At 37.1% G+C, this 27,299-nt stretch overlaps 1 protein-coding gene across 2 annotated transcripts in view; it reads right to left on the bottom strand.

The window, feature by feature from the left end:
• The window catches only part of LOC145669006 (growth factor receptor-bound protein 10-like), a 460,419-nt gene that overhangs the window by 366,721 nt on the left and 66,399 nt on the right, over positions 1–27,299 (bottom strand). The gene's annotated exons all lie outside the window — the stretch shown is intronic.

Genomic DNA, 27,299 nt, shown 5'->3' with positions numbered 1-27,299 from the left:
AATTTAAAAGGGTTAACCTGCTGGAAATTTAGATGACAAAACAATATAAATAGTGTACTATGTAATGTGAATTGTCGTGAAGAATCACATACTAAAGTGTATGATGGAAACGTACACACATGAACGTGATGTGATGTTTCCATGTGTGATCCATGATTGACTCCATTTCCTGCCTCGTGTGTAGGCGTGGAGGAAAGGGCGAGGGAGTTCATTTCATTGGAAACCACAGGGAATCAAAAGGGGCGACGGCGGTTCTATTTAAATGACTTCCACCCTCACTCTTCACAGTGAGGCCCAAACTTCGTATAAGCATCGAAGTCTTGTCACGCAGACCAAGATCCATTATCGAACTTCCCGAAGCCATTACGGGGCTGTCTGCCAGTCACCCACCTCTTCCTACATCTTTCGCCCGTCTATAGGAAGCTTCTGAATATGAAAGGCACAAACTCCACAATATGTTAAGAAGGAGGCAAACGTACATTTATAAAAACTCTGCGTATAGGGCATCCAACTTCCTGAGTAACCACTGCATTGGCAATATGAATAAATATCTTTTTTATATATATATTATGCTAACAATAGTCTTCCTTCACCCCGCGTGTTTCTAGGCAATATTTCCTCATTCTGCTCTAAATTCGAAATCTCGAACGAAATTTGAATATTTAGTATCTTAATAAAACACTCTTACTCATTTTCTTGCTTTTTACATTAAGCTTCAAAAAAAATATCGAAACATCTACTTAATAATTTTAAATCAAAAATGCAAACACAAAATTTCATTGCCTAACATATTAAAAATAATACAAAATTTACCATTTTTCTTTTGCTTGTTTTTCATAAGTGAAAGGAGATAATGAAATACAACTTATCACAATCATAGATAATGTTATTCTACAACACAAAATATGAACCTGAAGAATTTTCAGTGTTACCATAAATAGGAATTACAGTGTTGCCAGAATAACATTTTCCCAAAAATCTAAGTTAAGGTAGAGACTAGAGGAACTAACTCAACTGTATTTGATTACGTATCATTTTGTTTTGGTAGCCTTGGAATTACTTTTAAAATAATAGTTGTATTTAGTTTTCAAGAAACAAAATAGTTTTTGCATACAGTTGTTAAAATTAAACAATAATTATATGATGTTCCATATAATTAACATGGGAAAGGTTATTCAGTTCCCCATAAAACCACTCTAAAGTTGGAATTTTTTTATTTTTACTGGTTTACTTAGGCAACGATAACGAAAACATACAAGCATACCGAATTTCAAGTCTGTATTCCAATTCCAAATACCTAAAACATGAGATTATAAGTCAAAAAAGGCCCATTGAAATAACATGGGGAATTTCTTCATCTCCCCTTTAGACCCCCTAAAAATTAAAAATATTCACTTTTTGCAATTTTCCTGTCAGTTAGTCCCTAAAAGCTACAATCATGTCAAATTTAATCATTGTAGCCCTACAGGAATTTCCCGATAATTTTAGGGTATAAAAGATGTCCCATATAAATAACATGGGCAAGATTTTTCAGTTCCCCATGAATCCACTCTAAAGTTGGAAATTTTTGTTTTTACTGATTTACTTAGGTAATGCTAACAAAAACGTACAAGCATACCGAATTTCAAGTTTTTATTCTAACTCCAAGTACCTAAAACATGAGATTATAGGTCCCCAAAAAGGCCCATTTAAATAACATGCGGAATTTCTTCATCTCCCCTTTAGACTCCCCCCCCCCCAAATTAAAATATTCACTTTTCCCAATTTTCCTGTTGATTAGTCCCGGAAAGCTACAATCATGCCATATTTTAACTTTCCACGTCAACCGGAAGTACCCCTTTATTTTGTCAGTTCATCTAGTTTTATATATAGTTAGGTTTAGGATAGGATATGTTCATACCACAGTATTGATGATAATGATCAAGTACATACAGTGTGTTGTCTGATCCATACTACTATTTGTAGTTGAAGTTGTGGTAAATATAGACCTTGGAATCAATGTGTCAGTTATTTCAGATCTAATCATATGATACAATTCCTTGTCAAACTGAACACACAAATGCTCCATAACATAATTACGTAATTTGAAACCTGTGCCGCGGCCCCGCCACTAATAATAATAGTAGTGTGTGCTCAGTTTCACGTATTCCTCTCTATATGTACACACCTTTTTATCCACTGTCTTCAAAGAAATTCTTCCATGACCTGAAGATTCGTTCGTTCCCTCTTTCCCCTCTCCTTCAGTAGCGCTCGGCATACGTGACAGAAAACACGCCCTTACCACACATAAGGAAGGGAACGGAGTGAGTGATATCCCAAGAGATGAAGCATTACACAGTATACGACCACTGTTTGATCAGATACCGTGAATTCCTAAACATTTTTCTCCCCCTAAATGGTTGACTGAACTGCAGGGTTCTCTCTTCCCCTTGAAGGTGGAGAATAAAGATTCTGAAACGAATACTTCGTGTAAGCAGTATACACTAGATTAATAATAATAATAATAATAATAATAATAATAATAATAATAATAATAATAATAATAATAGTAATAATAATAATAAATGAAATCTTTATGTTTTACGTCCCACGATTATACCGACTAGGTTAAAGGAAACAGTGATGATAAAATGAATGGAATGGTGGAATGAAGAAAGTGGAAGGAAACGGGAGAACCACCAGAAAGCTCACTTGGTGCGAGCTGGGATCGAACCAAGGATCCCATAACCAGAGATGAACGCTCTACCACTGAGCCACCGCGGTCCCAATAATAATAATAATAATAATAATAATAATAATAATAATAATAATAATAATAATAATAATAATAATAATAATAAGTCCTGACAATTTTGAGTAAAAAGATAATTACAGTAAATACATATTTCGTGTTTCCGAAAGTTTCCGAGATATTTGAGTGACTGCTAATGAAGCTATAATAATCTGCACCCGTAACTTTCTACTCCATATACTTGTCTCCGAGACATGTCGTCTAACCCATACCAAGAAAATGAACAGACAAGTCGTAAAGGCATATTGTCAGATAATGACGAACGAAACAATTATGCTTTCAATAATTTAATGCAACCCGGCTCACTTTCTACATTCTATCGTTTTATAGATACTATCTGTCTCACTTTTTACATTCCTCGTGTCGTTACTACATGGCTCACTTTCTCCATTCTATGATACAGTTTTGAAAATAATACCAAGCTCATTTTCTACATTCCATCGTTTTGTAGATACTAACTGGCTCACTTTCTACATTCTACCGTTTTGTAGATACTAACTGGCTTACTTTCTACATTTTACCGCTTTGTAGATACTACGTGACTAACTTTCTACATCCTACCGTTTTGTAGATATAACCTGGCTCACTTTCTACATTCTACCGTTTTGCAGATATAACCTGGCTCACTTTCTACATTCTACCGTTTTGCAGATATAACCTGGCTCACTTTTTACATTCTACCGTTTTGTAGATACTAGCTGGCTCACTTTCTACACTCTACCGTTTTGTAGATACTACCTGGCTCACTTTCTACAGTCCTCTGTTTTGTATATACTACCTGGCTCACTTTGTATATTCTACCGTTTTGTAGATATAACCTGGCTCACTTTCTACATTCTACCTTTTGTAGATATAACCTGACTCACTTTCTACACTCTACTGTTTTGTGGATACTACCTGGCTCACTTTCTACATTCTACCGTTTTGTAAATACTACCTGGCTCACTTTCTACATTCTACCGTTTTGAAGATACTACCTAGCTCACTTTCTACATTCTACCGTTTTGTAGATACAACCTGGCTCACTTTCTACACTCTACCGTTTTGTAGATATAACCTGGCTCACTTTCTACAGTCCACTGTTTTGTACATACTACATGGCTCACTTTGTATATTCTACCGTTTTGTAGATATAACCTGGCTCACTTTCTACAGTCCACTGTTCTGTAGATACTACCTAGCTCACTTTCTACATTCTACCGTTTTGTAGATACTAGCTGGCTCACTTTCTACATTCTACCGTTTTGTAGATACTAGCTGGCTCACTTTCTACATTCTACCGTTTTGTAGATACTACCTGGCTCACTTTCTACATTCTACCGTTTTGTAGATACTAGCTGGCTCACTTTCTACATTCTACCGTTTTGTAGATACTACCTGGCTCACTTTCTACAGTCCACTGTTTTGTACATACTACATGGCTCACTTTGTATATTCTACCGTTTTGTAGATATAACCTGGCTCACTTTCTACATTCTACCGTTTTGAAGATACTACCTAGCTCACTTTCTACATTCTACCGTTTTGTAGATACTAGCTGGCTCACTTTCTACATTCTACCGTTTTGTAGATACTAGCTGGCTCACTTTCTACATTCTACCGTTTTGTAGATACAACCTGGCTCACTTTCTACACTCTACCGTTTTGTAGATACTACCTGGCTTACTTTCTACAGTCCACTGTTTTGTACATACTACATGGCTCACTTTGTATATTCTACCGTTTTGTAGATACTACCTGGCTCACTTTCTACAGTCCACTGTTTTGTACATACTACATGGCTCACTTTGTATATTCTACCGTTTTGTAGATATAACCTGGCTCACTTTCTACAGTCCACTGTTTTGTACATACTACATGGCTCACTTTGTATATTCTACCGTTTTGTAGATACTACCTGGCTCACTTTCTACAGTCCACTGTTTTGTACATACTACATGGCTCACTTTGTATATTCTACCGTTTTGTAGATATAACCTGGCTCACTTTCTACAGTCCACTGTTTTGTACATACTACATGGCTCACTTTGTATATTCTACCGTTTTGTAGATATAACCTGGCTCACTTTCTACAGTCCACTGTTCTGTAGATACTACCTAGCTCACTTTCTACATTCTACCGTTTTGTAGATACTAGCTGGCTCACTTTCTACATTCTACCGTTTTGTAGATACTAGCTGGCTCACTTTCTACATTCTACCGTTTTGTAGATACAACCTGGCTCACTTTCTACAATCTACCGTTTTGTAGATATAACCTGGCTCACTTTCTACAGTCCACTGTTTTGTACATACTACATGGCTCACTTTGTATATTCTACCGTTTTGTAGATACTACCTGGCTCACTTTCTACAGTCCACTTCTTTGTACATACTACATGGCTCACTTTGTATATTCTACCGTTTTGTAGATATAACTTGGCTCACTTTCTACAGTCCACTGTTTTGTACATACTACATGGCTCACTTTGTATATTCTACCGTTTTGTAGATATAACCTGGCTCACTTTCTACAGTCCACTGTTTTGTACATACTACATGGCTCACTTTGTATATTCTACCGTTTTGTAGATACTACCTGGCTCACTTTCTACAGTCCACTGTTTTGTACATACTACATGGCTCACTTTGTATATTCTACCGTTTTGTAGATACTACCTGGCTCACTTTCTACAGTCCACTGTTTTGTACATACTACATGGCTCACTTTGTATATTCTACCGTTTTGTAGATACTACCTGGCTCACTTTCTACAGTCCACTGTTTTGTACATACTACATGGCTCACTTTGTATATTCTACCGTTTTGTAGATATAACCTGGCTCACTTTCTACAGTCCACTGTTTTGTACATACTACATGGCTCACTTTGTATATTCTACCGTTTTGTAGATATAACCTGGCTCACTTTCTACAGTCCACTGTTCTGTAGATACTACCTAGCTCACTTTCTACATTCTACCGTTTTGTAGATACTAGCTGGCTCACTTTCTACATTCTACCGTTTTGTAGATACTAGCTGGCTCACTTTCTACATTCTACCGTTTTGTAGATACAACCTGGCTCACTTTCTACATTCTACCGTTTTGTAGATATAACCTGGCTCACTTTCTACAGTCCACTGTTTTGTACATACTACATGGCTCACTTTGTATATTCTACCGTTTTGTAGATACTACCTGGCTCACTTTCTACAGTCCACTGTTTTGTACATACTACATGGCTCACTTTGTATATTCTACCGTTTTGTAGATATAACCTGGCTCACTTTCTACAGTCCACTGTTTTGTACATACTACATGGCTCACTTTGTATATTCTACCGTTTTGTAGATATAACCTGGCTCACTTTCTACAGTCCACTGTTTTGTACATACTACATGGCTCACTTTGTATATTCTACCGTTTTGTAGATACTACCTGGCTCACTTTCTATAGTCCACTGTTTTGTACATACTACATGGCTCACTTTGTATATTCTACCGTTTTGTAGATATAACTTGGCTCACTTTCTACAGTCCACTGTTTTGTACATACTACATGGCTCACTTTGTATATTCTACCGTTTTGTAGATATAACCTGGCTCACTTTCTACAGTCCACTGTTTTGTACATACTACATGGCTCACTTTGTATATTCTACCGTTTTGTAGATACTACCTGGCTCACTTTCTACAGTCCACTGTTTTGTACATACTACATGGCTCACTTTGTATATTCTACCGTTTTGTAGATATAACCTGGCTCACTTTCTACAGTCCACTGTTTTGTACATACTACATGGCTCACTTTGTATATTCTACCGTTTTGTAGATATAACCTGGCTCACTTTCTACAGTCCACTGTTCTGTAGATACTACCTAGCTCACTTTCTACATTCTACCGTTTTGTAGATACTAGCTGGCTCACTTTCTACATTCTACCGTTTTGTAGATACTAGCTGGCTCACTTTCTACATTCTACCGTTTTGTAAATACTACCTGGCTCACTTTCTACATTCCCGTTTTGTAGATAGGCTACTATCTGGATCACTTTCGACATTTTACTGCTTTGTAGATACTACGTGACTAACTTTCTACATTCATTGTCATAAAGTTATTTTTTTAATGAGGTAAGTTTAGCGAATGCTTTAACATGGTCAATGAACGATAACTTTGGCCCATATAGTTTTGAGTTAGTGGGAAGAACCGCTGACAAAATCAACCAAACGCCCATTAAAATTTGACGGAAACCGACTTTTTTTCGTTCTCAAAATCAAAATATTAAATTATGGAGTATGCTAATAACATCTATTTCTTGAATCTTTCTTATCTAGAATGAAGATTGTGACCGCGTAGCGTAGTAGTTAACGCTCACGCCTTTAGTACAAGCGGTTCCGGGTTCGATTCCCGGTGGGGACACTCGGTCGAAAAAAGCTTTTCTCAGGCCAGCCACCCTGAATGAGGTTTTCCTGGGTTTTCCTCATTCACACCAGGCAAATGTCGGAGTGGTACCTAACATATAGGTCCCAGATCGCTTCCTTCCTTCCTCAATCTTTTCTTTCTTCCCTTTCCCGGATACTGTGTCGCCGAGAGACGTTATCCTTCAAAGCGTGACGGGCTAACATGGCTTTGGGTGCCGAAAACCCAGAGATTTAAATCCTAAATTCTAGAATGAAGATTAGAAAAAAATTATTGAATCCAGTTAATTCAAAATTTAAAATTTTGGCTTTTTTTAAAAAAAGAACATTTGGATATTTTCTAAGAGAGTCTCTAGTCAGGTAAAAGACACTTGTACACTTAAAAAAAATAAAAGGAAGAAAGAAGAATCAGAACTAACTTAGTTCCTTGAAGATAGACAATTACTTATTTAATAAACCCTAAGTCTTCGACAACAAACTAGGTCGAAATAGATCAAGTCCTAAGTTAACGGTAGTAGTCATAGTGCAGAAAGTAAATCAACACTGACAGTTACAAAACTGTGCCAAACATTTGTATACGATTCCAAATACGAGGCGCATCCAGAAATTAACTTTCCCACGCGTCCCATAGCTAGGAAAACGTACGCTGCGCGAAGTGACTTCATACACGTGAGAAAGTAAGGTCCTAGCATGGCGCATGCGCCAGTGGAACTTCCATAGTGCTCTCAGTTGCGTCATGGCAGTGGTTGAAGATGGACGTTCCTATTCTAGCTCCCGCCGCATGTGAAGTGCGAGCAGTGATAAAGTTTTTGAATGCACAGGGCATAGCGCTGATTGAAATCCATCTTCAGCCGTGCCAGGTATATGGGCCTAATGTCATGAGCAAGCAGATGGTACGTTGTTTGTGATGATGGCTTATCTCACACTGCGCTTCTCATCATTAACATTTTGGCGCCCTGTTGCAAATTGTCTACATCAGCAATGTACCATCTGCTTGCTCATGACATTAGGCTAGGGTGACCAAATCTTCAACTAGAAAAAACGGGACCATTTTTTACGTTTGGATAGATTACTCCCCTAAATATATATTTTTGCCTCTCCGTTCTCTCTCCTCTTTCTCTCTCTCTCTCTTTCTCTCTCTCTCTCTCTATCTCTGTATCTCTCACAAAAAAGGGCAAATTTACACTTTTTCATTTTAAAACCTATTGATAAGGTTGTGGAATTAATTAAATAACACGTAACTATCAGCAACTGACAAAAAATGAAATTTTGAAAACAGTACTAAAATATATATAAAAAATTCATCAATATCTGTCAATCAACAAAATCTGTCAGTGGCAGAATTTATAACAAACTACTATGAGCATCGGATTCTAACTCCCTTTATTTGCTTTTTCTTACTTTTAAACATTATTTCACTTACAGCTAGTTTTCCTTTTACTTTCCCCTTTATACTTCTATACCTTTGTTCCCCTTTCGTAAATGACAGTATGTTACATCTTAGTCAAATCATGGAAACACTGTACTGTACTGGTGACAGCGCCTCAGTCTTCCACCGCCCGAAACAGAGAGTAAAAACTTTGTTTTTCATAAGACTTTCAGTCCCTTGCACTGTCGTCTGCGGAGTGGGAGTCTTGGAGCGGGAGGCCTAGGAGGGAAAACAGTGCAGCCACCACATACAATATCGCAAACGTCGAAATGACGTTGTTCAGTAATTAAACATATTCTAATGTAATCACATAGCTTAGAAAATAATAATATTAGTATTTTCTAAGCTATGTGATTAGAAAATAATAATATAAATTAAGACATTTTAGATTGGAAAGCTTTCTTGTATTTAATGTACGTAAATACGGGACATTTTGGCGTCCCAGGAAAATTTTTCGGGACACCGGGAATGGTAGTGAAAAAATGGGACAATCCCGTTTTTACGGGACGGTTGGTCACCCTACATTAGGCCCATAGACCTGGCACAGCTGACGATGGATTTCAATCGGCGCTATGCACTGTGCACTCAAAATCATTATCACGCTCGTACTTCACACGCGGCGCGAGCTCGAATACGAACGTCCATCTTCAACAACTGCCACGACGCTACTGAGAGCACTAGGAAAGTCCCCCAGGCGCTTGCGCCATGCTAGGATCTTAATCTCTCACGTGCATGCAGTCGCTTAGTGCAACATACAGTTTCCTAGCTGTGGGACGCGTGGGAAAGTTAATTTCTGGACTCGCCTCGTACTATGTACAGTGACCAACCTAGAATAACACCTAAAACATACAAAACATTTAAAAATTAAACTTTTAGAAAGGTATTATTATTTCGTAGGTTAGAAATAATTCTATGATAAATTATGTGTAAATTATTAAAATAGATAATTACAAAATAAATACCAAAGAGTAACATAGATGTACTCACAGTAATGTAAACAAGATATTTTGAAGAAGCAGAAACCGGTTATGAAGCTGGATTGAATACAGGCAGACTTACCTAAAATAGAAATAAAAAAAAATGAAATTAGAAGAAGATTCACACATATATTACACAGGGAAGACTTTACATTTAATTTACACTAAGCTCATATATTGAAATTGAAGTTTGATTACGTCTAGGCAACCCAATAATGTATAGTATTCATATTTCCAATATAAAACGGGCAATTACAGTACTATTTTATACACTATTTACAAAACTTCAATTTCTTATTTGTTTTATTAGGTCATCTCAATACTTTTAATACGCAATAGTTCTCTATAGATAATTTCTTTCTTTTTTACATATGCAAAAGTGTATTGAATGGTCAAAGATTACAATCAGTAGCATAGTTTCAGATATTCCCAAAGGAAGGGAGGCGGTCCTCCCCTTTTCTACGCCACTCCATTCAGCATATATTGTTATGTCATATTCTTAACCTTCGCTTATTTTAGAGGCCTTCCAATATGCGCTGAGCGCGTATTTCCAAGGGCAAGTAATGTACTGCGCTTACCTTAGACGTCTCGTATATCACTATCCATAGCAGCGTACGCAGAATTTATTTCAGGGGGGGTCCAAACTCAATATTAGTGTATTTTATATTAAAATTCCTAAAATTGCCCCTAAAACTAGGCTAAATTTACAGAAAAGTCGAAATTTCGGGACGAGTCCGGACCCCCAGGACTCACCCCCTGCGCTCGCCCCTGTCCGTATCATATAATATTATCTCCCCCGTACCTATTGTCGATTTCCTGCATCAAATGTTTTCTGCGAAATTTTATTTTCGAAGTCTGTTTTCGTGCCAATTTTTGCGTCTCATAAAACACAATACTACTACTACTAGTAATATAATAATGATAATAATATAATACACAACGGTTCTTATCATTCGTTATCATCTTATCATTTTAAATGATCCGTCATTCTGAGTCGCGGCGCATTGGCTTACAAAGTAATTATCGCTAAATCGCACTACGTGTTGTCGAGTTGGGTTTATGCTTCGTCTTTCAGGAGTAACGAAAATCCTGATTCACAAAGGGAAACATGAACTGAAAAAATCTGGGTACCATTGTAATAATAATAATAATAATAATAATAATAATAATAATAATAATAATAATAATAATAATAATAATAATAATAATAATAATACAATTGGGCATGGGTTACTAATTAGGGTTCTTGTTTCGTAATCGGGGTTCCGGGTTCTTCGCGTTAGTCAGGCTTCTTGACAGATTTTTCCATAATTTTGCCTCAGTTCCATTTGGGGGATGCTGGGATTGTACCTACCAGTTAATATAGGTCCTGCCCAATTATCTTCCATTTCTCTTCCCAATTATTATTATTATTATTATTATTATTATTATTATTATTATTATTATTATTATTATTATTATTATTATTATTATTATTATTATTATTATTCTGATTATTATAGTCGAATCTTAATTATTCCAGTCTAAGTTGTTCTTGAAGATACGTATGGAAGTCAGTGGCGTAGCTACAATGGAGCGAGTGGAGCAGTTACTCAAGAGCGCAAGGGCGAAAAAAAGAATACGGAAAACTGTTTCTTATGCATAGAACGTTTGAAAAAAATTTCAAAAGGTATGCTATGATTATTAGCAACTAATTGGCAACAGCAGATACCAGGGGCGGATCCAGAAATTTTTGAGGGGGGCGTAGGTTTGAAAAATAAACTTGAGACATTTTTCGATATTTGGTTCGCTAACTACAAATGTGGACTGCAGTGCTTCAAAATACGTACGTATTTATCTCCGCCCTTCTGGAGGTGGCATTGAGTAAATCCATGTTGTTCAACACGAGAGAATCCAGGATTACCATGAACTGGAAACGCATGGCATGTATTATCTGCAATGAGTGGAGAACTCATTCAGAATCTGCCTTTCGATAGATTTTTTCCCCCACAAGAGTTTCATTAGGGACTAATTTATATATTTTATTCCTCATGGAGGGGCGCGCGAGCCCCCTTTCTGGATCCCCAATGGGCGATACCCGGACAATTGTCACTGCAATGTCTGTCTAGCTAGCTGCCTAGTGAAAGTTTTGCATAATGAGTCATTATTATTTTTTATTAAATTTGATTACGTAGAGTAAAACATTTTTAATTTCCTATGAACATAATTCATATTAAGGATGTAGTGATACGTTAGGAAAAAAATAAGTAAAAACTTTAGGTTTTTTAAAAAAAAAATATGTATACTGTTAGTGTATATATATATATATATATATATATATATATATATATATATATATATATATATATATATATATATATATATATATAACGTAGCAGCAGCTGAAATGCGTGGGGCAGGGGCGGGTATGAGTAAATCGATGATCGATCGATCCAGGGCGCAGTAAAACTAGTTACGCCACTAATGGAAGTTAGTGAATAATTGTAAATAAATAACATGTGTAAGTATAATTGTTTATATATTGGATTCAGGTCACGGTCATCTTCTGATTTGCTATGTATAACAGGCGAAGGACATGGTCTATAGAGCCCACGATGAAATTCTCCATTAACGACTTTACATTGTTGTAATTGGATATGTTCTCTTGATTTACTACGGAAGAACACAGCAGTTGAGCCCAAGCTAAGTTCTAAGAATAGATGATGATGGCATGGTCATGCAACTGATAGGTAAATATAAATCTGAGCCGTCAAATACGAAAGAATGCACAAGTATTAAATCATTCGTCATTAACACTAACTTGCTTTATAGACCATATTGGGCTCTGGTCGGCCTCACGCCTTTCAATTGGCTGATGTAAAAAATACTCAGCGTACTGAATCGTACTAACGTGACTTTTGGCTTTCTAAATCAAAATTTCTATTCTTAACTCATTAGCTCCCAAATTTTGCCATCACCTTAATACCGAAAATTGTGTTCCTACCGAGAACCGAACATGGTACCATCCGTATGACTGCTAACCATATGGCTATACGGGAGAACAAACCATTTGCTATTACTGGTATCAGGTCACTGGTAGAGGGCATACGGTTTAGTGGTAGAGCGCTCAGCTCTTTTGCAAGGGGTCCGTGGTTTGATCACAAGCCATGCGATATAATGTTGGACAAAAGGAGGAGTTTGTTCATGGTTCTTCTTCACATTATTTCCATTTTACTGTTTCTTATCATCATCATCATCATAATGATCATAGGTATTATGTCATTGGTCACTTGCTGCAGTTGAGAAGCTTCTATGCTCCACGGTCTAGTTCTATCCTCGTCGGCTTCACGTACGATTTTCCTGTTTTCATACTGTCCATTAATTGTATAGTTTTCTTCACTCTGTCCCTCACTTTCCTGCTATCATACCCACTAAAACGTCCCTTATCATACAGTTTTTTCTTAACCAATGTCCCAAACCAGTTTCTCTTCCTCTTCTTCATAATATCTAAAATGTTCCTTTCTTCCCCACCATTTCATTCGTTTTCCGCTCGAGAGCTCGTTCGTGGCTAAGCGGTTAACGTACGCGCCTTTGGCGTGGGAGACCCAGGTTCGATTCCCGGTGGGAGCTCATGTAGTTCGGATCCCATGTTAATAAGTAGGTTCCGTCTCATATAGCCTCGCTGCTGGAAGGAACGTTAAACTCAAAATCAACTCAACTCGTTTCCCCCTCGACCAGCTAATTCTGTCCATTCTTCTCCAGACCCACATTTTGAAAATTTGAAGTAATTTTCCATCATTTTTGCGTAATGTCCATGTTTCTAATCTGTACAGCACAATACTCCACACAAAGCATTCTGAGACTTTCTCAACTGCAGTTGATCTTAGAAGGTTCTGCCTTCTCTACGTCGCTTGGTTTTAGCTCTAAATGATTTTTTCACTCGTGGCTATTCCCATAAAGTAATGAGTCAAAGTATAAAAATGAGAAAATCATTGGCTTTATCTGAATCGGAAATGAAAACAGCAAAACTAATTATGATGACAAGTTATTTGAATTTACTTTTTTTTTCTTTTTTTTCTCAATCTTTAACTGAACCAAGGCGATACTTCATACTCGAGAAAATAGTGTATTAAATATTTTAGATAAACAGCTTATATATTTTACAAAATTATATTTGGGATGAGAGAAAAAAAAAACTTTTTTATTACTTATGTTGGTAACATCGATATGAAACTTATTCCCTGTTGATTGTGTGGCTTCTTTTTCTTTTTTGTTACGTAATTTTAAAGACAAGCATAATTTGTATCTTTTTTCCCCTAATATTTGTGTGAAATATGGATAGAATTGTCTTTTTCTTTTGTTACTTTACTTTTTGTTCGTGCTTCTTTTCTTTTGCGGTTGCGTAAGTTCTTTCATAATGTTCTTCACTACTCTTTCACTTCAGTTTCAATTACTTTTTTTTGTCCTGTTTATGCATTATAAGTGATTCTATTGGCATTGTAAGATTAGGATTAGGAATTAAGTTTCTGGACTTTCGGCATCTAAGGCCATGTTAGCCTGTCACTAGGATTAGGATTAGGAATTAAGTTTCTGGACTTTCGGCATCTAAGGCCATGTTAGCCTGTCACTAGGATTAGGATTAGGAATTAAGTTTCTGGACTTTCGGCATCTAAGGCCATGTTAGCCTGTCACTAGGATTAGGATTAGGAATTAAGTTTCTGGACTTTCGGCATCTAAGGCCATGTTAGCCTGTCACTAGGATTAGGATTAGGAATTAAGTTTCTGGACTTTCGGCATCTAAGGCCATGTTAGCCTGTCACTAGGATTAGGATTAGGAATTAGATTTCTGGGCTTTCGGCATCTAAGGCCATGTTAGCTTGTCACTAGCATTAGGATTAGGAATTAGAGATTTCTGGGCTTTCGGCATCTATGGCCATGTTAGCCAGTCACTAGGATTAGGATTAGGAATTAAGTTTCTGGACTTTCGGCATCTAAGGCCATGTTAGCCTGTCACTAGGATTAGGATTAGGAATTAGATTTCTGGGCTTTCGGCATCTAAGGCCATGTTAGCTTGTCACTAGCATTAGGATTAGGAATTAGAGATTTCTGGGCTTTCGGCATCTATGGCCATGTTAGCCAGTCACTAGGATTAGGATTAGGAATTAGGCTTCTGGGCTTTCGGCATCTGTGGCCATGTTAGCCCGTCACTAGGATTAGGATTAGGAATTCGATTTCTGAGCTTTCGGCATCTATGGCCATGTTAGCCAGTCACTAGGATTAGGATTAGGAATTAGGCTTCTGGGCTTTCGGCATCTGTGGCCATGTTAGCCCGTCACTAGGATTAGGATTAGGAATTCGATTTCTGAGCTTTCGGCATCTATGGCCATGTTAGCCAGTCACTAGGATTAGGATTAGGAATTAGGCTTCTGGGCTTTCGGCATCTATGGCCATGTTAGCCCGTTACTAAGATTAGGATTAGGAATTAGATTTCTGGGCTTTCGGCATCTAAGGCCATATTAGCCTGTCACTAGGATTAGGATTAGGAATTAGGTTTCTGGACTTTCGGCATCTAAGTCCATGTTAGCCCGTCACTAGGATTAGGAATTAGGTTTCTGGGCTTTCGGCACCTATGTCCATGTTAGCCCGTCACTAAGATTAGGATTAGGAATTCGATTTCTGGACTTCCGGCATCTATGGCCATGTTAGCCTGTCACTGGGATTAGGATTAGGAATTAGGTTTCTGGGCTTTCGGCATCTAAGTCCATGTTCGCCCGTCACTAGGATTAGGAATTAGGTTTCTGGGCTTTCGGCATCTATGGCCATGTTAGCGCGTCACGTATATAAGGGATGACGAGGGAAGGAAAGAAGAGGCCGGGGACTATTATATTAGGTTCCATTCCGGCATTTGCCTGGTGTAAATGAGGAAAATCCAAGAAAACCTCACTCAGGATAGCGACTCGAAAAAAAACTTTTTTTACTTTCTCGATCGAGTGCCCTCACCGGGAATCGAATCCGGGACCACTCGCACCATATTGTTATTCTATACAATTTTAACTCATGTCTATATTCCGAGCCAGATCTGACACAAAAATTTATATTTCCCGCCAGGGGCTCATGTGCTTCGGATCCGACGTTAAACTGTAGGTCCACGTCTCATATAGCCTCGCTGCTAAATGGGACGCTAAACTACAAATCAAATCAAATCGAACAAAAATTCCTAAACTTGCTCATACCCATTAACAACTATGAGCGAAGTAACTGATCTTGTATTAAATCGATCATACTGAAAAACTGCTTCGAATCTGGATAATTCTAGTCAATTTTGGCGAAGAAAGAAAAATAATGCATTTGAATTTAAAGAGTAATAAGTAAATATTGGAAATAAATTATTACAAAGTTATTAAGGAAAGCACATTAAAAAAAAAAAAAACGTTCTTTAAAGCAAAATTAAACGAAATGAAATTTCACTTTTACGTCTAACGATTATGCCGCATTGGCTAAAGGACACGGTGATGATGAAAAATTAAGGAAATAGCGCAATGAAAAAGTGGGAGAAAACGGAAGAACCGCGAGGAAACCCACGCACATAGTGTATGTCCATAACAAAATCTACTTAGTGGGAGCTGGGATCGAAGGGACCTCATGTACCAGAGACGAACGCTCTACCACTGAGCCATCGCGAATCGGTTAGTTAAAGTGCGCTTAAAACACTCTGGGTAACCGTTGGACAAATCAGAGATAAGCATTTTTCAGTTTTGGTCAATTGCTTTTGTTGATATATTTTAGCTATGTCGTTACTAAAAGAGGAAATACACACACTAATTATATCACAGGAAAACTGTAATTAACTTCTCCAGCAAAAGAATGTTTATATGTTACTGGAATAATAACAACAAATAAACAATTAAGTAAACTAGTACTGGTCAATTTATTGTATTAGAGGGTCGCTGCGACGGGGAAATAGCCACCGAGAACTTCTTTGTAGGCAGCGATGTGTAGGTATTAAGAGACATTTATATTTGTTGCGTCTTGCGTGGGTTTTGCCTTTGTGGCTATTCTTGTTAATAACTTTGTACTCGTGACTATTTCACGTGTGATTTTGTGCCCTTGAGCATGTCCAACTGTAGGGGAAATGCCACGACGACATTCTTTTTTGTGTGGAAAAAGTCACGAAAATGTCGAACGAGACGTCATCACCAGGTTGCCTCTCACTCGACTGATTCGATAGACATAGGGGGGCCCGGTGGCTCAGTGGTAAAGCGTTTACCTCCGGTGTTTGGGGTCCCTGGTTCGATCCCAGCTCGCGCTGTGTGAACTTTGTGATGGACAAACACCATGCTCGTGGGTTTTCTCGGGGTTCTCCCGTTTCCTCCCACTTTCTTCATTCCACCATTTCACTCATCTCTCATCATCACCGTCTCCTTTAGCCTAACTGGCATAACCGTGGGACGTAAAACTTAAATATTTCATTTCATTTCATTTTCATTCGATAGACAATTAAAGTTCGCTGCACCAACTATTTCATCAATTTTAACTTTTACTAACCAACTATCTCCTTTAATTTCGAGGAAATAAACGTGACACGTAAAACCCAAAATTTAATTTGATTTTCATTTTGCAAATCGCTTGTAGATACACAGTTTAATTACCTCTGGCTTAACTTGATTCTTTCTGAGTTTCAGGAAATACGCAGAAACGCTAGGAAAGACGATTCCAGCGTCTTATATTTATCACCGAGAATATTTTTGATTCAAATGTGTAGCGTACAGCTCCGAATTGGCACAGGTTTATTTGATCATGTCGTTTGGGAAAGAAGTTATCACGGGTAGACCTGCTCTACTACACATCTGTGTATCGTGTTGAATACACAAAAAAACCAGAAGAGTTTTCGTTAACGGAAAAAAAAAACTTGTTTCTCTCTCATGAGAAAGACCAACCACGTGTGTGAACGATGCAAAAGTCTTTTCTCCTCTCTCTCTCTCTCTCTCTCTCAAGGACATCCATCGTGAGAAGCGGTAGCTGTTTCACCCTTTTTTCTTCTTCCTGAAGATGAAACGGGTTTATTGGAACGTAATCGATATCAGTGCAGTTTACAAGTTTTTTTCTTATTCGTGCAAAAAAAGAAGAAAAAGAAAATAAAGAAAAAATGAAATCATTAGTAAACAGAAAGCATGCTTATTCTTGCTGTGCGTTGTATTCAAAAAGGCTCCAAATTCGATTTTCATTAAATCTCTATAAAATCTACCATATTATTAGCGTTTCTCTATAGATTCTACCGTATTCTTAGCGTTACTATACAAATTCTACCACGTTATTAGGGTTACTCTATAGATTCTGCCACATTATTAGTATTTCTCTATAAGTTCTACCACATCATTAGCACTACTCTATATATTATATCACGTTATTAGCGTTACTCTATAGATTCTCCATGTTATTAGCATTATTCTGTAAATTATACCACATTATTAGCGTTTCTCTATAAATTCTACCACATTATTAGCGTTTCTCTATAAATTCTACCACATTATTAGCGTTTCTCTATAAATTCTACCACATTATTAGCGTTTCTCTATAAATTCTACCACATTATTAGCGTTTCTCTATAAATTCTACCACGTTATTAGCGTTTCTCTATAAATTCTACCACGTTATTAGCGTTTCTCTATACATTCTACCACATTATTAGCGTTTCTCTATAAATTCTACCACATTATTAGCGTTTCTCTATAAATTCCACCACATTATTACCGTTTAACGAAAAAACAATGTCCCAAGATGAGACATATAGCAATCGATAGATCTTTTTGAGGTCAAAACAATTCTCATGCGCAATTTTCGAGAAATAGAGAAAAACTATTTCTGCAAATCTAACATTAATGTTGTACGATAATCATGCCACCATGAAGATAAGACTGATAGTTAGATACGACGCCATCAAGCACCTCATTAATACAATAGCAATCTTACGATACAAAACATTCTTAATGAAATATCACCCTAAAGTGTGATTAACTCTAAAAAAAAAAAAAATCAATTTTTGCTTAAATATAATGTTTTGCTGTAAAGATAAGACATATGAGGTGTTGAGTGTACAAAAGACTCAAGGCCGCTTATTTTGGAAACTTAGGAAATATTTCATCTATAAAAACTCTACTGAACCTTCTTTCTTTCTGACCTTGAAGGATTCACACCCAGATATTGTAAATAACTCTTACGTAAACATTCCTCTGGAATTAAGCATTCCTCCCGAACTTCGTTAACGAGACTTGATTTCCCTGTGTTCCGGATGTTCTATTTATGAATCGACAGACCACGTCTAGTTGAACAAAATGACAGGGTACATTCACATGCGTCGTTTTTGAGAAAATTGAATTTCTATGGCGCAAAAAAATGTATTATTACCTGCCAATAATTGATAGTTTTTTATCCTTTTGAAGCATATTATTTATTTATTTATGTACTCCATATTTTTATAAAAAATACATTGTTAAACAGCACTACCGTAAACTTCATTCACGATACGCCACTGTATAAAAGTATAATATGGTAGAGACAAGGCATGAAATGAAATGAATTTTTTAGTTTTACGGTTCCACAACTATACTGTCTAGGCTAAAAGAGACGGATGATTATTTGGTCCAGGAATTAATTCGTGCGGTTGGTACGCACACATTGAAGCTGTAGTACAAACACAAAATACATAAATACCTTAAGAAAAATATTGTCCATCGCTAGCCACCACTTTCGCCCATCTGTCAGGCAATGTACGGATTCCGTGGCGAAAGAAGTTCTCATCCTTGGAAGCGATCCAGTCAGAGACCCATGTTTCGATATCTTCTGAAGAAGTAAACCGCTGTCCAATCAAATCGTTGTTCATGCAATCGAACAAGTAGTAGTCCGAAGGAGCAACGTCTGGTGAATACGGCGGGTGGGGTAAAACTTCCCATCCGACATTTTCTAAATAGGTTTTGACCGGTTTTGCGACATGTGGGCGAGCGTTATCATGTTGAACAATAAGTTTATCATGTCTGTTCTCCCATTCTGGTCGTGTTCTGGCCAGAGCTTGCTTCAAACGCATTAATTGTCGTCGATAACGTTCTCCATTCATAGTTTCACCCGGTTGCAGCAGCTCATAGTACACCACACCTTTCATATCCCACCATATGCACAGCATAACCTTTGCACAGTGAATATCTCGTTTTGGTTGTGATGGACCTGGTTCACCTGGTTTCACCCAGGCCTTTTTTCGTTTAGGGTTCTCGTAATGGATCCACTTCTCATCACCCGTAATAATTCGATGCAGAAACCGCTTTCTGCTCTGTCGTTGAAGCAGCAATTCGCAAATGGTTTTTCGTCTTTCAACGTCTCTGTCTTTCAATTCATGTGGAACCCAATGTGACATCTTTTGAATCATTCCCATGGCTTTCAAGTGTTTGGAGACTGTTGTTTGATCAAAGCCTAATGCTGCTGCAAGTTGTTCCTGCGTTTGACACGAATCCTGCTCGAGCAATGCTGTCAATTCTTCGTCTTGAAATTTTTTTGGCTGTCCAGCTCGCTCTTGGTCTGCCAAGCCGAAATCACCACTTCTAAACCGTGCAAACCACTTCTGACACGTTCGCTCAGCTAGAGCATGGTCACCATACACTTCCACCAAAATACGATGACTTTCAGTCGCACTTTTCTGCATGTTAAAGTAATGCAGAAGGACACCCCGCAAAAACACTTTATCAGGCACAAATTGCGCCATGTTTACTTAACTACAAACTGGTGTTGTTGACGCTTTAATCCACTACCCTAACTACGAACGATACGCGATGACAGAGGTTTGCAACACATGTGTGGATACACGGAACTGTGGGACGCTCCGTTCGTTGCGCCATCTCTTGTCCACCCGCACGAATTAATTCCTAGACCAAATAATATAAATAAATGATTATGAACGAATTGGTGGAATGGGAATGTGGAGGGAAACAACTAACCTCGAGAAATCCTATGGACATAAAGTTGTCCATTACAAACACACATGGCTGCAATTCGAATCAAAGTCCCTTCGTCTTAAAGGTCAGAGCTCTAGCACTAAGTCACCGTGTTCCCCATAGCAGAGACGTAACTGGATTGAATACAGGACACATGAGTTGAAGTCACCAAAGATGTAAAGTAACTGGATTCAATATATTAGTTGAAGTCGCCTAAGATACAAAATAACTGGACTCAATACATGATATATAAGTTGAAGCAATCAAAGATACAAAGTAACTACATTCAATACAGGATATATAAGCTGAAGCCACCAAAGATACAAAGTAACTGGATTCAATACAGGATATATAAGTTGAAGCCACCAAAGATACAAGTAACTAAAAAGCCTGTAACAAACATCTTGGCATTTCAGCTAAACGAATAAAACGCAAGTTCTGGCGCGACGTTGCCAAATGATAAAGGGGTGTGGCTATGGCTAAGCAGACAAACTACAGTGCGATCAGGTGACAGGGGATAGATGTGGATGTGTTCAAAATAAACGTGGCAATACCACTGGCCTCTCATTTGCTAGCAGCATTGAAAGGGAATTTGGAGCGCCGTCTTCAAATGCCAAGATGTTTGTCACGCTGTTTAGATTCAATACATGATACATAAGTTGAAATCACCAAAGATACAAAGTAACTAAATTCAATACAGGATATATATAAGTTGAAGCCACGAAAGATACAAAGTAACTAGATTCAATACAGGATATATATAAGTTGAAGCCACCAAAGATACAAAGTAACTAGATTCAATACAGGATATATAAGTTGAAGCTACCAAAGATACAAAGTAACTAAATTCAATACAGGATATATATTAGTTGAAGCCACCAAAGATACAAAGTGACTAGATTCAATACAGGATATGTAAGCTGAAGCCACCAAAGATACAAAGTAACTAAATTCAATACAGGATATATAAGTTGAAGCCACCAAAGATACAAAGTAACTAGATTCAATACAGGATATATAAGTTGAAGCTACCAAAGATACAAAGTACTAAATTCAATACAGGATATATATAAGTTGAAGCCACCAAAGATACAAAGTGACTAGATTCAATACAGGATATGTAAGCTGAAGCCACCAAAGATACAAAGTAACTAAATTCAATACAGGATATATAGGTTGAAGCCACCAAAGATACAAAGTAACTAGATTCAATACAGGGTACATAAGCTGAAGTCACCAAAGATAAAACAACTATTCCAGATCTTGGCAAAAGAACTTCTATAATTATAATTCAAAGCCGGCTGTAATAGTCGATCCGTCTGACATTATCTGGCGACTGCAAGACCGCGAATTCATGTTCCGGTAAGAACATCGGTGTTTTTGTGTACTGTCATTTCACAATTTATTTCATTATCATCATCTGCTTCGTATCATCTCCATTAGCCTAAAGGGTAAAATTGTGCCACGTAATTAATTAAAAACTCAACACAATATTCATACAAGCTGATACGCTAGTTTTAATTCTATTCTTTAGTCTTGGACGAAAGAATAAAGCACAGACGAGATCAGGGGTGACCATTTTGACCTAACCTCACGCTCACAAACTCATTTCGACCTCACGCTTACATAACCAGTCTGACCTCACGCTCACATAACCAGCCTGACCTCACGCTCACATAACCAGCCTGACCTCACGCTCACTTCGTGAGGTTGAGGTCGAGTGAGCGTGAGTTCCGAACTCGTGAGCGCCGAACTCATGAGTTTGGACACCTTTGGGCGAGATTGATCTCATCAGAAACTTGAATAAAACTAAGTTTGATTGCATGCAATTAAATATCTAATCTAGTCCACGTATCTGATCAATAAGTGTATCCAACTTTAACTGCTTTCATTGCAAAATATACACAAAACAACTTACCATTCAAGAAAAGTTGTTCGACACTGTATATTTACTTTTTGAAAATGCATGAACATTAGGCTGGGTTAGGGCTTTTCTTGTTGCCTATTTATTAGACAACTTTTACAACTCAAAAGCAAGTTCAGGTTGCATACACAACAGAAGTTTTTGCATTTTAAAATAGATATACAATACATCATCCACTGCTTTTGTTGAGTCTCCAAAAATGGAAATTAAATTACTCAATTCCCCAGGTTGCATAAAAGCTGCTGACGATGAGAATAAAAACAATAAAAGAAAAAAGAAAAAATTAAAAATATATTAGTGGTAGTGCTAAAACGAAAGAAGATTCCTTAAAAATTGTAATAATCAACGAATGGAGATCTTTTTATTAATCCTTTAACCCTTAATACTACGCATTTTTCTGTCACATTATTACTACGCGGAGTCTGTCCGACTCCGAACAATATATTGCGGAAAACTACCGACACGTTGTTAATTTTCGCATATACACTCAATATAACCAAGAAGGTAGTGGAAGCGACAATTTAGAGAGGCGGTAGAACGGGAAGTTATGGCGAACGCGGAATCTCCGCGTAGTACTTACGGGTTAAATAGGATGTTCGCTGGTTCGATCATTTTTTTTATTTAAAATGGTCCAGGACCACCCTTAAACTGTTTATCCAGGGTAATACATAAAACGAACCTTGTAACAATACCTGACACACCTCCTAACCGAAAAGATGGCGTAATTATCTGAGCGTTATTACAACAGCAAAAAAAAAAAAAAAAAAATCAGATTAATCCAGGATTTCTCAACCTGGAGGTCGCAAAGACAAGAGGAAGAAATGAATATAATTAGAATCTAATACCGGAAAATATTTTTAAATATTATTTTGAATTTTGTTCTCATAAGCATAATTTCTATTTTTATACATACTGCTAAGAACAACAACAACAAAAAAAAAATAGGTCTACTAAACATTTTCAACAGGTGCAGAGTTGTTTAAAAATCAATTTAAATGAAAGAGGTACGATATGAAACTAATGAGAACTGCGTATTGAAATACCACTAGTGCAGAAATGTCCTGTTAAATCTTTTGTGACAACCATTATCAAATCATTTAAAATACTCAATAACTTTCTTCTGTAACAAGTTGTTTTTTAACGAAAATTAAAAATCACTTTATTTTTTTTTTTTTTAATCATATTAAGGAATTATGAAGTTTTAAGATTTTCTAACAGCCTCTATTATTGAAACAGTATGACGAATTGGATTCGATATTTGTAATATGAATGAACTGACCAAATTTGGTTTTAATCCATTCGCTTGTAGGGAAGTTACTGTATCCACTATATACAAAAAAGGGATTCTACTACTATAGAAATAGATGGATATCATGATATCTCCGCAATACGTATATTAAAAATCCCACCCAAGCTTATTACAAACCAGAAATTATAAGGGAGTCGATGGCAAGAGGATGTGATAAAATGGGGGTCGTAATAGGAATTAGGTTGAGAACCATTATTCTAGGCTAAAACTTCCTTGGCTCTTAGAGGTCTGCACGGGCCGGAATTTTTAGCCCAGGCCCGGTCCGGTCTGTGAATTTATAATGTGAGGACCGACTCGAGTCCGAAATATGTTTTAGCATTTAGGTCCGAGTTCAGCCGAGCTCGTGTAATAATCAAATGAAGCCCAAATAAGCCCAAATTACAGAAACTTAACAATTAATGCAAAGTTATTTACAGCAATTAGACGTTTAATTTTGCAGTTGTGCTTTAAAAGTTCTCGTTGTATAGTATATTAACATAGTTAGACCCGAAAAGACCCAAGAAATATGGTTGAATATTTAAAAAATTACGACCCGCCCGAGTCCGAAGTGATATATGCTTTGTTAGCCCGAGTGTGGTCCGCGGGCCTGTTCGGGTTTAAGCCCGCGGGCTCGATCCAAGCCCATGAAGATCTCCATTGGCTCTATGATGCGCGTTCAAATGGGTGACACTGGGTTAGCGCATCGACATCGTTAATTCTGGCTTTCTAGTCTGGAGTTCAATTTATTTTAATTCAAGTAGCTCTTTTAATGGTGTCATTCATATAGCTGGGTGAAAACAGGAAATTATAAACTTTAATCGTAAATCGAACCCAGTACCTCGTCCATGAAAAGCACACGCGCTGCAACCATTCGACTACATTATTTCAGACATATAACAGTAGGTTTATTTAGAATCTAAATATCCGCTGTGTGCTGTGATAAGGACACTCATTAAACAATGCATATTGTCTGTGGGGATGAGTACGTCAAAAAGAATTGAAGCCGTCTCGTCTCAAAAATGTCATAAAAGTGCCGTCTCGTCTCAAAAATCTGTCTTAAAAGTGGTGTCTCGTCTCAAAAAAAAATGTCGTAAAAGTGGTATCTTATCTCAAAAATGTGTCATAAAAGTAATGTCTCGTCTCAAAAATATGTGAAAGTGGTGTCTCGGCTCAGAAATATGTCGTAAAAGTGGTGTCTCGTCTCAAAAATATATCGTAAAAGTGGAATTCGTCTCGAAAAATGTATGTTTATTATTGGAAGAGTTCTATACTGTCTCATATTTTGTTCTGTCTCGTGACGCCTCGTCCGCATCCCAAAAATGATTTGTATTTAGTAAAATGATGCCACATACAAAAGAAATTTCTGAAAAGGACCCCCACGAAGGGAAGGAATTCTATCAGCAAATTAACATCCCCTATGTTTTGTTATTGTTTTTTCTTTTTTTTCTTTTACTTTCCTTTTTTGTAAATGTCGTTCCGCCCTCCTGTTGTAGTTTCATACTGTCAATCTTATTATTGCGTCGTTCTTTGTATAAAGAGAATCCTAATGAAGTCTTGTTGGTAGGTGTAACAAGTTCAATTACCATTTGAGTCCACAGAATATGATCCCAAGCTATGCAGTAATAACAACGGAGCACATTATTCTCTTATTGCGAAAGCGATACACAAGTTGTGATAGTTACCCGCTGACGCAAGCTTCATCAACAGAGAAACAAGAAGTCAATTAGAAGAGGGAACCTTTATGTTGCGCTGACCAGGAAGTAACAAAGTCAAAGCATTTAACTTTGAAATAGGACACACGACCACGTAAAAGGAGAAAAACGACGGGGGGGGGGGGGGTAAAGCGAATGGAATTCGCATCGCGTGGTTCATGCTTGCTTTGCTGACAAGTGCAACGTAAGCAATTCCTTCCATTCACTCCATGTCTTGTTGAATAAAATGATTATGAAGCAGATTGCAACGAAAAAAAAAAAGGCGTGCAATGGAGATTGTCAAATACATTTCTTTTGTATCTTACATTTGGATTTCAACACTAGCGGCAGCTGCTTGACAATACTAAAATTTTATCATCACAGATATTTTACTATCATTGGTAGGTCAAGTGCCACGAACTAAGAACCTTCCACAATCCTCAACTAACCTCTTCACCAAGTAGCAATTATCTATTCTAAATTGCCATCAATTGTAAGGCATAAATAATGTCCCATAAAATATGCCCCAGTAGTTTCAAGACTCGAAACGGAATACTCTATAGTGCCTCAGTTACTTTTTTTCTCTGTGCTTCATAGGTTACTATCAATTATATTTTAAAATACTGTACAGTGATATATTGTTATTATACCGATAAACTTAAAATATACGCTAGTATATTGTAATATTTTACTGTACAATTACACAGAAATTTCTACAAATGCGCTGTCACACTATCGCTGTGAAATTATAATCAAGCAGAAGTAAATAATAAAAATAATATTTTTAAAACACTATTTATCGTTATTGTTAGATATTTTCGTAATACATACTCCAATTATTTTATTTTAAACATATTCCTTGTGTTTAATATCACTATAATATAATAATGACATAATGCCAAAACAATTGCCAGTCAGTTGTTATAATTTGCGTTGTCAAAAAAAAAAAAAAAAAAAAAAAAGTGCTTGCAACTTGAACTGTGCGACAATGAAGAGAAAGAATGTCTTACTGTTGCATTTGCTTAGCGGTTTTGTTGCAGCTTAGGAGAATTACACGATTTGTTCCCGTTGCAAAAGCAACATAGTATGCGTCTTGTTAGAAGATAAAGGAAAGGCAACAACATACAAATAGGTTGTAATTATATACGGTTGAGAGGCTTTTAAAACCCATGCAATAAACATGGCATGGAGCAATGCTCTTGTTCGCTGCCCTCAAGACCTTGAAACATTTTGTTTATGGATACTTGCTTATTTCAACAGCTAGTGAATCATACATTAAGAGTGTTGGGTTTATTATACATTAGTACAATGTGTATATTTAATACTTACAATGTACCATATATGTATGTATGTAGTTTTTTTCTTCCTTTTCCGCAGTGGTTTGGTTGTTTACCCAATGTGCTAATGGAGTGTTAAATGGACGCATATTGTATCAGAGGAGATAGTGCTTGGAAACAGCAATAAATAGCGAATCATTCAACGTTGAAAACAATCTTGAATCTTAGGCTTTTGACAGACTACCGAACTTGTACTTAGGGCTGTTCCGATAATCGAGTAATCGATAACAATTCGATAAAATTTCAAAACCGTTTCATCGATAAAGAATTTTAATTTTATCGAATTATCTAACTTTCGAGATTCCCGAAATGTTTGAGACTCTCGAAATGATCAGACTCCCGAAATGTTCGGTACTCTGGAAGTGTTCGAGGCACTCGAAATGTAAGAAATATTAGACAACTTCGAGACACTCGAACTGTTCGAGAATCTCGAACTGTTTGAAAACAGCAAATACAGAAATATATCAATATGATCGCATTTGTCGAGTCGCTTGAACATTTAGAAAAG

The sequence above is a fragment of the Thermobia domestica genome, chromosome 13, assembly GCF_964235325.1.
Source record: "Thermobia domestica chromosome 13, izTheDome1.hap1.1, whole genome shotgun sequence".
Taxonomy (NCBI): domain Eukaryota; kingdom Metazoa; phylum Arthropoda; class Insecta; order Zygentoma; family Lepismatidae; genus Thermobia; species Thermobia domestica.
The sequence above is the reverse complement of the archived record's forward strand: the minus strand, read 5'-3'. Positions and strand labels throughout refer to the sequence as shown.